The 9848-nt window shown below is 45.0% G+C and overlaps 1 pseudogene; it reads left to right on the plus strand.

Moving 5' to 3' along the window:
* Positions 1-2187: 2187 nt before the first annotated feature.
* On the plus strand, positions 2188-2308 carry LOC149458528 (U2 spliceosomal RNA; annotated as a pseudogene).
* Positions 2309-9848: the final 7540 nt, after the last annotated feature.

Consider the following 9848-nt stretch of genomic DNA (forward strand, 5'->3'; position numbering starts at 1 on the left):
CCCTAACACACTTAAAGTATAACTAAAGGCAAAAGTTTCTTTTTTAGTTTTGTATAGAAAGGAGGAGGGATTAAAATATATGTCATGTTTTATTGCTGTCTGTGCCCCCCCCCCGTTAAGGAGATTCATTCTCTCTATCTGTCCTGTTTACCATTATCAGTGAAAGTGACAGTAAAAGAAACCTTAAATTTTAGGTTGTCCCCAGAAAAGTAATAGAGGGGAAATCTTTCAATGGGGTTCTGGTGACCTGGGGGTCCCCAAGGAACTCCCTTAATTTGCAGGGATTTCCTTCCGCTGCCTGTTTGGCTATGGGACAAGTAGTGAAGGGAAATCTCCCCAATGGGATACAGATGGGGAAAAAAAATCTGACGGGTTATAACCCTCCAAAACAAAAAAAAAAAGGTTTTGCCTATAGTTCTGCTTTAAGCAGGGGTTGTCAACTTGCAAGGTAAAAGGGACCTCAAATGTGGCCCTTAATGTCCCCAAAGGGGACACCAACCCAACCCATAGATCTAAGCCGAACATAACCCCCTAACACTAACCCGACATCTTAGATGAAAAGTACAATATACTGTACTAATGATAACATCTACATCATATTGTCACAGCCAAAGCTGCTTTCATGGCAATGCTAGCAGCAAAAATACTACTGTGTCTGAAATGGTAGGTTGTAAAAGCTTTGGTGTCCAACAACAAATTATTAGCATTGACAAACCTGCACCAAAATCCATACGCTAAAGTGAAATGATCCGAGACCAGTCACATGATCTAATCCAATGTCACTTGAGAAAAACCACAACCTGTTCTGTTAGCAAAAGAACCCCTACTGCTCGTGCAGATCTCCCGGCTCTAACAGTCATACATTTACATAAGGATTTTAAAGATTGTTAGCTGCGAGGGCAAGCACAATCAGTCTTCCATTATCTACCAATCATTTTAAAGCATCTGCAAATATTCATTCAGACATAACATTAAAACCATAACCCATCGAGGAATGGACTCCTCATGACCTCTGAAGGCATAGGTGTGTACCCCAAAGCTCAAACACACACGTGTGTGTGTGTATGTGTATATATATATATATATATATATATATATACAGTCAGGTCCATAAATATTGGGACATCGACACAATTCTAACATTTTTGGCTCTATACACCACCACAATGGATTTGAAATGAAACGAGCAAGATGTGCTTTAACTGCAGACTGTCAGCTTTAATTTGAGGGTATTTACATCCAAATCAGGTGAACGGTGTAGGAATTACAACAGTTTGCTCAGTGCTCTCTGAAATGTTCACTCTTCAGAAATCAAAGCATATGTGAATGAACCCCTGCCAGTGTCCATCGGCACAGGTGCTGGAACATTCTGCACGAAGAAAAGCCCTGGCGCACCTGGCACACCCCGTGCGCACAAGGATTCCCCATCGGTACCTATCACAGTCATAGCAGAGGATCCCACCTGTCCATTCCTATCATAGTTCTAGCAGATGAATCTTTCCTGTTGGTCCTTATCACAGGATCCCTGTTGGTCTCTATCCTGGGCCCCTTCTACCCCCCCCCCCACTCCTGGCTGATGATAGTTCCCGGTAGCAGGTAGGAAGGTCTGAAGATGGCTGTGTGTCCTCCCGATAAGCTTTCCGGATGGCGGGGAAGACAGGCAGCGGTGGCAAAGCCAGTGGGGGGATGCGCGGGGATATGGGAAGATGTTATCTGGTGCTGAAATCATACGCTCAGCCCATCAGTGAGAAGCAGATGTGGGATGTGTGCAGGGGCGGACTGACCATTTGTTAACTCGGGCACTGCCCAAGGGCCCAGGGTCAGTAGGGGGCCCCATGAGATGCCCCTGGTACCTTTTTCATAGGCTTTTTTGAGTTTGGGTAAGGACACAGGGGCCCCATGATCCCCTATTGCCCGGGGGCCCCATGAGTTGTCAGTCTGCCCCTGGACATGTGTTACCAGTGTGCCTGGAGACTGTGCTGAGGACTGGGGGCACCGACCACGAGGATTCAGGACCCGCATCGCTGCTGCTGCAACTGGGTTCCACTGCAGACAAAGCCCTGGCGCATGGGGTGATTAGGGTGTACCCAGGCACAACCGGCACATGCCTATGTCTGAAGGTATGCTGTGGTATCTGGCACCAAGCTGTCAGTAGCAGATCTACTAAGTCCCGTAAGTTTTAAGGGGGTCACTTCTCATCTTTTTGGCTAAGATCAAGTGTAGTATCTGTTCTTGTCAGAGTCTATTAAGCAGGCTCCACCATCATTCTGGCCTTGAGGCTAGAATGGCTGGCAATATAGTACCCCTTCTGGTTTGATGGGGGTCCTGAGGGAGCTTTCAGTGGGAAAAGAAACTGGGATGCTCACTGGGTAAGGTGAGCCACAGGAGTAATTCTGCGATGGAAGATCCTGAGGGATTCATTGCCTCTTCCTAATTTGACTGTGCTACCTTGTCTAGTTAGGGGCTGGGAAAGCAAAAGCCTGCGGTGTCCAGCACACCTTGGGAGTGGCACTTGGGGGTGCCAAAATAGCACTATGGGTTTGGGACCCCACTCTGTGAAAGCACTAGGCTACATCACCAAATACTTTTTGCACTGGACCTCATGGGCCAGGCCTTTTGGTCAAGACTGGGGCATTTTTGTTACCAGGTAGCAAGGCACAACCAATGCACCTGCACTGGCAATTTTTATTTTGATATCTATTTTTTTCTCTCCATATGTGTGTCACGTGGCACTCAGGTCCCTTTCACACTAGAAGTCCAATCGGGTCTGCCTGTCCATTTTTTAGGCAGACCTAATCAGACCCTCAATTCTCCTCTATGGAGCAGCGAGCGTAAACAGAAATATGTCTATTTACACCCACCTACATCTGACCCAATAAAAACAGACAGATGGGGATTCGTACCTCTTCCTTCTACTGGATCGGACTGGATGGCAGTCGGGTGTAAACGGGCAGGCAGTCCGTTTACATTCAACCGCCCATAGAGGAAAGCAGGCTGTGTCCGCTCGGCATAAGTGGAGTGGACACGGACCAGCCATCAGCCTGCTCAGCGGAGATCAGCGAACAATCCGCACCATGATAAAGGGGCCTAATGTGTTTCTCCTTCACTCTCATGGAAAGGTGTGGGTCTTTGAGCCTACCCTGAAGTCTAGGGGGAGGATAAATGGTCATTAGGTTCCTTCCTCCCATGACTTGGGGTTTCTCTCCTCGGGACAGCCTCCCACCTAGTACTCTTTGATCGGCTTTGGCTGATCATGAGGAGCGGGGTCCGCTGAGCGTTTTGGCCAGAGTTGAGTAGACTAGAGTTGGACTTGAGTGTACCCTCTCTGGGAGGGACTCAATGCACACCCTAAGTGCACTATTTTGTGTGTTCACATACATTTTTTCGGTGTACTTGGTAGAGTTGGTTTTTTTTTTGCAAGGTGGATGGATTGGACTTGTTTTTCCACCACATCACACAGATGCTCAGTTGAATCCAAAGTCACACTCATTGTTGTGTTCCTCAAAACATTTCTAAATTCATCAGACCAGATCACCTTTCATTGCTCTGTGGTCCAGTTCTGATGCTCATGTGCCCATTGTAGGTATTTTTGGCTGTGGTCAGCATGGGCACCCTGATCAGTCTGCGGCTACAAAGTCCCATACTCAACAAACTGCAATGCACTGTGTGTTCTGACACCTATTAGAACCAGCATTAACTTTTTTGGAAATTTGAGCTACAGTAGCCCTTCTATTGCATTAGATTACACAGGCCAGACTTCACTCCTCACGTGCATCAATGAGCCTATGCTGCCCATGACCCTGTCACCAGTTGCCCGGTTTTCCTTCCTTGGACCACTTTTCAGTGGTCCTGAGTATACATTGCAGTCTGGGAACATCCCATATGTGCAGCAATTTTGGAGATTCTCTGACCCGGTCATCTAGCCATTACAATCTGGCCCTTATCAAAGTTGCTCAAATCCTTACGCTTGCGCCTTTATTTCTGCTTTCAACACATCAACTTCAAGGACAAAATGTTCAATTGCTGCCTAATATATTCCTCCCAAATTTAGGTGCCATTGTAACAAGATAGTAAATGTTATTTATGTTACCTGTCAGTGCTCATAATGGTATGACTGGTCGGTGTGTGTATGTATATACATACATGTATATAAACAAACAAAACAGAGGCTACAAACAGGGAACACATCTTCTGCTTACCCAAATCTTTGCAAACGATGGTGCGCACCGTGTCCTTGCTAATGCCCAATTCCTCCATCATCATTCGTAGAGTCAGTTGCTGATCTTGTGCCAGCATTTGGCACACTTTCTCAGTCATGTCTGGAGTTCTGCTTGTTGACGGCCGAGCCGAATGTGGCTCATCCTCAGTCGTTTCCTTCCCACCGCAAAAGGATTTGAACACAATTTTGGCTCATGGCTTCTGTCTCATACATGTGCACAAACATTTCATGGGCCTCCATTGCCATTTTCCCCAATTTGTAGCAGAGCTTGATGTTCGCTCGTTGCTCCATTGCACTGTGACCCTACCTCTCATACTGACTATGTTTGACTGTCCACACTTACCATGACGGTCACATGTACTCCACGCTAGATGGCTCTTCTTGACATGTCTCTGTCCTGTGCATGCGAGCAAACTTGGTCCATGTTGCCATTGAAATATCGGACCATTCACTGAATCTTTTAGACACACCTTGTAAATATAGCACAGTGGATAACCAGTTAGCACTGCTGCCTAGCGGCACTAGGGTCATCAGTTCGCAATCCCAACCATGACCCTACCTGCCTGGAGTTTGCATGTTCTCCCTGTGCCTGCATGGGTTTCCTCCAGGTACTCTGGTTTCCTCCCACATTCCAAAGACATGCTGGTAGATTAATTGGCTCCTGTCTAAATTGGCCCTAGTATGTGTATGTATGAATGTGAGTTAGGTACCTTAGATTGTAAGCTCCTTGAGGGTTAGGGACTGATATGAATGTACAATATATAGGTGGAAAGCACTATGTACATTGATGGTGCTATATAAGTACCTGTAATGTTAATATGGAAGGAGGTCTATATGGAGAAGTTATCAAACTGCCTAGAGGCACTGTGAGAGCAAAGCTCTAAGCAAATCTAATATATGTAAAAGGAAATTTATGGTAACCTGGCTAGCAGTGCATTAAAAGGGGACATTTCGAGAGACGATAATTCCAGGGATCTTGAAAACCGAGGACTCTCCTTGGATCTCAGAGACATTTATCTACTATTAAGCTACTCTCTTGAGAAAGTCTCTATAGACTTCTTCAGGGATACACATGTCCCTTTTTATTTATAACAGTCTGGCTGTTAATTGAATCATTGCCCTGAGCCCACTTGTGTCTTAACCGGCCGTGTTGTGCGCGTTCACCTTCTGCTTGGCTGCCCATAATTTATATGCCTGAATTCGGCAATGAGCGGCGTTATATCGGTCATAATAGAGAGCAGAGGGCATTGTCCTCTCTGGGGCAGATTCGTCATTGGAGAAGAGCCGGATCAGGTCTGTCCATGTTGTTATAGTGTCTCTGGGGTGAGGGGGCAGCTGCTCTCCTTTCCCCTGACCTTCTGCTCTTCTGTCCTAGGCTGTCTCATCCCTGCGATTAATCCTCCATACTGGACACCTGTCCGCTCCAAACATAGAGGTACGGAGGAAAAAAAAATCCTTCTTGTCAGGCAGAAATATGACATTATTTCTAAAACTGGCCAATCACATTACAATCTAAGCATTTGAAGCTAAAGATTAATCTGCTTATATTTTGCCTTACCTGATCCCCCACCTACAATCAACATGCTAATGAAATGTTTTAATAAAACCTTTCTGTTTTTATGGCATACCTTGTTTTGGACACAGTGAGGTCATCACTGGGTCTTTGTGCTTCTCTATTCAGTGCAAGCAGAGAAGGGCAGATGGGAGGGGCTGTCAGGGGCTGTACACAGCTTCCTGAAACATCACAGCACCCTGCCTCAGTACTCTTCTCAACAGCCCTTAGGCCCGATACAAGCAGTGCGATGGCTCTTGATAGGGGTTATGCAAGTATCCAAAACCCTTGATGGATGGCTGTCAATCTGGAGGATTTGGTTTGGTACTTGTCTGTTAATTCACCGGATTTATTTATATATATATATAAAGATATATATATAAATATATATATATTTGTGATATATTTAAATAAAACATATAAAATATGTATATATATATTTATTTATATAAATATATATATATATATATATATATATATATATATATAAATCCGGTGAATTAACAGACAAGTACCTTTGGTTTTCCTATTCAGAATGTACTTGCATGCAGATATCCCTGGGTAACACTCACACGTGATGCTGAACCTACATGATTGAATGAACAAATACAATGAATGAAAGGGGCAGGCCAGGGACAGTCAAGCTGGGGAGAAAAGTGCTAGGTGATGCTGTATGTCCTGCAGTCAGGAAATGAGTTGGTCTCTATATGACTTGCTGCAGTTTGTAATTCACATCTGGAGAGACTCACAGTGTGTAGTGAAATCAGAGTAAACAATTTCAATACAGGAGGCTGGAGGTCAGCATTAAACCTTTAATTGTCCTACATGGAAATTTTCTAATTTATTCTGGGTGGATTTAAAGTGGAGACAGTCTCTGACAGCCTTCAGTAACAGTTCCACAGTCTCTTGCAGAATATCATAAGTCTCATACTGCCCTCTGTAGCATGTCCGCAGTCTCCAAGCATTCATAAAGCTTGTCCCTAGTCTCTGATGGCCTCCTGAAGCATGTCTCCAGTCTATGATGGTCTCCTAAACATGTCCCAGTTGCTGACAGTCTCCTGAAGCATGTCACCAGTCTCTGAGGGTCTTTTGAACCATGTTTCTAGTCTGTGAAAGTCTCCTGAAGCATGTCTCGAGGCTCGGACGGTCTCCTGAAGAATGTTTCCAGTCTCTGATGGTCTCCTGAAGCATATCGCCAGTCTCTGATGGTCTCCTGAGGCATGTCCCAAGTCTCTGATGGTTTCCTGAAGCATGTTCCAGTTTCTGATGGACTCCTGAAGCATGTCAGCAATCTCTGATGTCCTCCTGAAGCATGTCATCAGTCTTTGATGGTGTACTGAAGCATGTCCGTAGTCTCTGATGGCTTATGAAAACACAACATCAGTCTCTGATGGTCTCCTGAAGTATATTTCCATTCTCTGACAGTCTCCAGAAGAAGGTCCCCAGTTTCTGCTGTATTCCTGAAGCATGTCGCCAGACTGTGATGGTCTCTTGAAGCATGTCTCTAGTCTGTGATGATCTCCTGAAGCATGTCTCCGATCTGTAATGGTCTCTAGTCTCTAGTCTGTAATGGTCTCCTGAAGTATGTCACCAGACTGTGATGGTCTCCTGAAGCATGTGTCCAGTCTCTGATGATCTCCTGAAGCATATCTCCAGTTTCTGATGGTCTCCTGAAGCATATCTTTTGTCTCTGATGGTCTCTGAAATCATGACACCGGTCTCTGATGGTCTCCTGAAGCATTTCTCTAGTCTCTTTTGGTCTCCTGAAGCATATCTCCAGTTTCTGATGGTCTCCTGAAGCATATCTCCAGTCTCCGATGGTCTCCGAATGCATGACACTGGTCTCTGATGGTCTCCTGAAGCATTCCTCTAGTCTCTGATGGTCTCCTGAAACATGTCTCTGGTCTCTGAGGGTCTCCTGAAACATGTCCCGAGTCTCTGAGGGTCTCCTGAGGCATGTCCACAGCCTCCAACCACTTCTATAACCTGTAATCAGTCTCTGGCTGTGTTCTGTAGGTTTAAAGATACTGAATATAAATTGCAGCCCTTTGAGGATGTCAGAGACAGCACTTGGGACTCCCTATATCTAGGCAGCCCAGCAACCAAATGAAGGATCTCACACAGCAGGGTGACAACACAACTGCTAATTGTGAGGCTTAGTTTGTCAGCCTGCAACATGAAGTGCTATTAACTGGTACAGCCATTTAAAGCATCTCTCAATCAACATTGACTATTAATCCTTATGTTACTAGCATTGGTAAATAGATACGAAGGTATAGTATATTTATTTCTTTTAAACTTTTTTTTTTATATTTCAGTTACTTTCTGGTTTCTGGGCCTATGCAAATGGTGTCATACATCCCAGGAGTCTTCAGGAGGGGAGGAGTGGTTTTCTCAGCTAAGCATACCCTCCTGCATGCATGCCTGAGCTAAGGGCAGATGGATTCCAAGATGTAAATGCTATGTGAATCATATGCCTAAGGCTGGAAATGCTAGGGGGTGTTTTTCAAAGTAACTTCTCAACACAATAAAGCATGGAGACATGGATATAAGGTGAGTTTGCTTTGAATATTAAAAATGAATTAAATAGCGTTTTTGGTTTGTGGTGCTCAAATGTAGTGTAGTTCCACTTTAAGAAACTCTGCAATAGACTACCAAACAAGGCTTTTGATTAAAGCCCAACTTACCTTTCAGTGTAAATCAGCTTAATAGTACATAACAAGCGTATCAAAACTAAAGGTTTGCAATGTCTTAAAGGTAGTTTTATTTAGAAAGCACCCAAAGCCTGAGAAGAAAAGCCTGTGTGCTGTCAGAATGCTGCAGAGAAGGATCTTTGCTTTCTATGAGGAAGCAGTGGTCTCTCTGCAGAGGTCAAACAGCACCTTACCGAATCAGAGCCAGACCTCTCCAATTAACAAGGAGCATGATCTGTGCTAATTAGAGACTTATAGGTTTAAAGCAGGGGTCTCCAAACTTTCTAAGCAAAGGGCCAGTTTACTGTTCTACAGACTTTAGGGAGGCCGGACCAGAAAATGACCCAGCATCAGTGGGACTAAACAATGCCCCATCTTTAGTGCTAGTGAGAGGAATTGTGCCCCATCAATGGTGTCATTGGGAAAAATTGTGCCCAGTCATTGGTGTCATTGGGCCCCATTCTTGTTATCATTGGGATGAACTGTGCCCAGGGGCGGACTGACAACTCATGGGGCCCCCGGGCAATAGGGGATCATGGAGCCCCTGTGTCCTTGCCCAAACTCAAAAAAGCCTATGAAAAAGGTACCAGGGGCATCTCATGGGGCCCCCTACTGACCCTGGGCCCTCCGGCAGTGCCCGAGTTTACAAATGGTCAGTCCACCCCTGATCTGTGCCCCATCATTGGTGTAATTGTGCCCCATCATTGGTATCACTGGGAGGAATTTGTTGGTGTCAGTGGATTAAATAGTGCTCCAAGGGCCAGATAAAAGCAAGTAAAGGGCCGCATCCGGCCCCCAGGCCGAAGTTTGAAGACCACTGGTCTAAAGCAGCAGGGGGCATGTCAGACCTTTACAGACAGACCACTACTTTCACACAGTAAGCAAGGGTCTTTCTGTGCAGCACACTGGCAGGGGTCAGGCTTCTTTATGCAGGCTGTGGCTGCTTTCCAAAGAAAATGAACTACAAGGCAATAGGCATTTTCTGTTTTGGTTTACTTGAAAACATAAATAACTGATGGCGGTACTGGAGGATAAACATGATAAGTTTCACTCTGTTCGGCAACCATGGGTGGATTACCAGCAAGTTTCTCGTTTTACTACGAAACTTACTAATCTATGATGTGTTGGGTTTTGCCTCTCCTCTCGCCTTATGTGGGGATCGTGTCTTCCGGCTCTCCCCCCCCAAGGCAAACTCCTTTTCTTTGCTGGTCTGTTTCTTTTTTCTCTCTGCTCTCTTTCTCTCTCGTCTTCCTGTTTTCTCTGTTTGATTCCTTTCTGTTTTCCTTCTCTCCTCTTTCATATGATTTGTTTATATTAAACTGATTGTCTATCATTTTTTTTTGTTATCTTGCAGGTCTATGATTTTCAGGGACAACATTGCCTC

The sequence above is a fragment of the Staurois parvus genome, unplaced genomic scaffold, assembly GCF_062004578.1.
Source record: "Staurois parvus isolate SC_StPar_1 unplaced genomic scaffold, SC_StPar_1.0 ptg000285l, whole genome shotgun sequence".
Classification (NCBI taxonomy): domain Eukaryota; kingdom Metazoa; phylum Chordata; class Amphibia; order Anura; family Ranidae; genus Staurois; species Staurois parvus.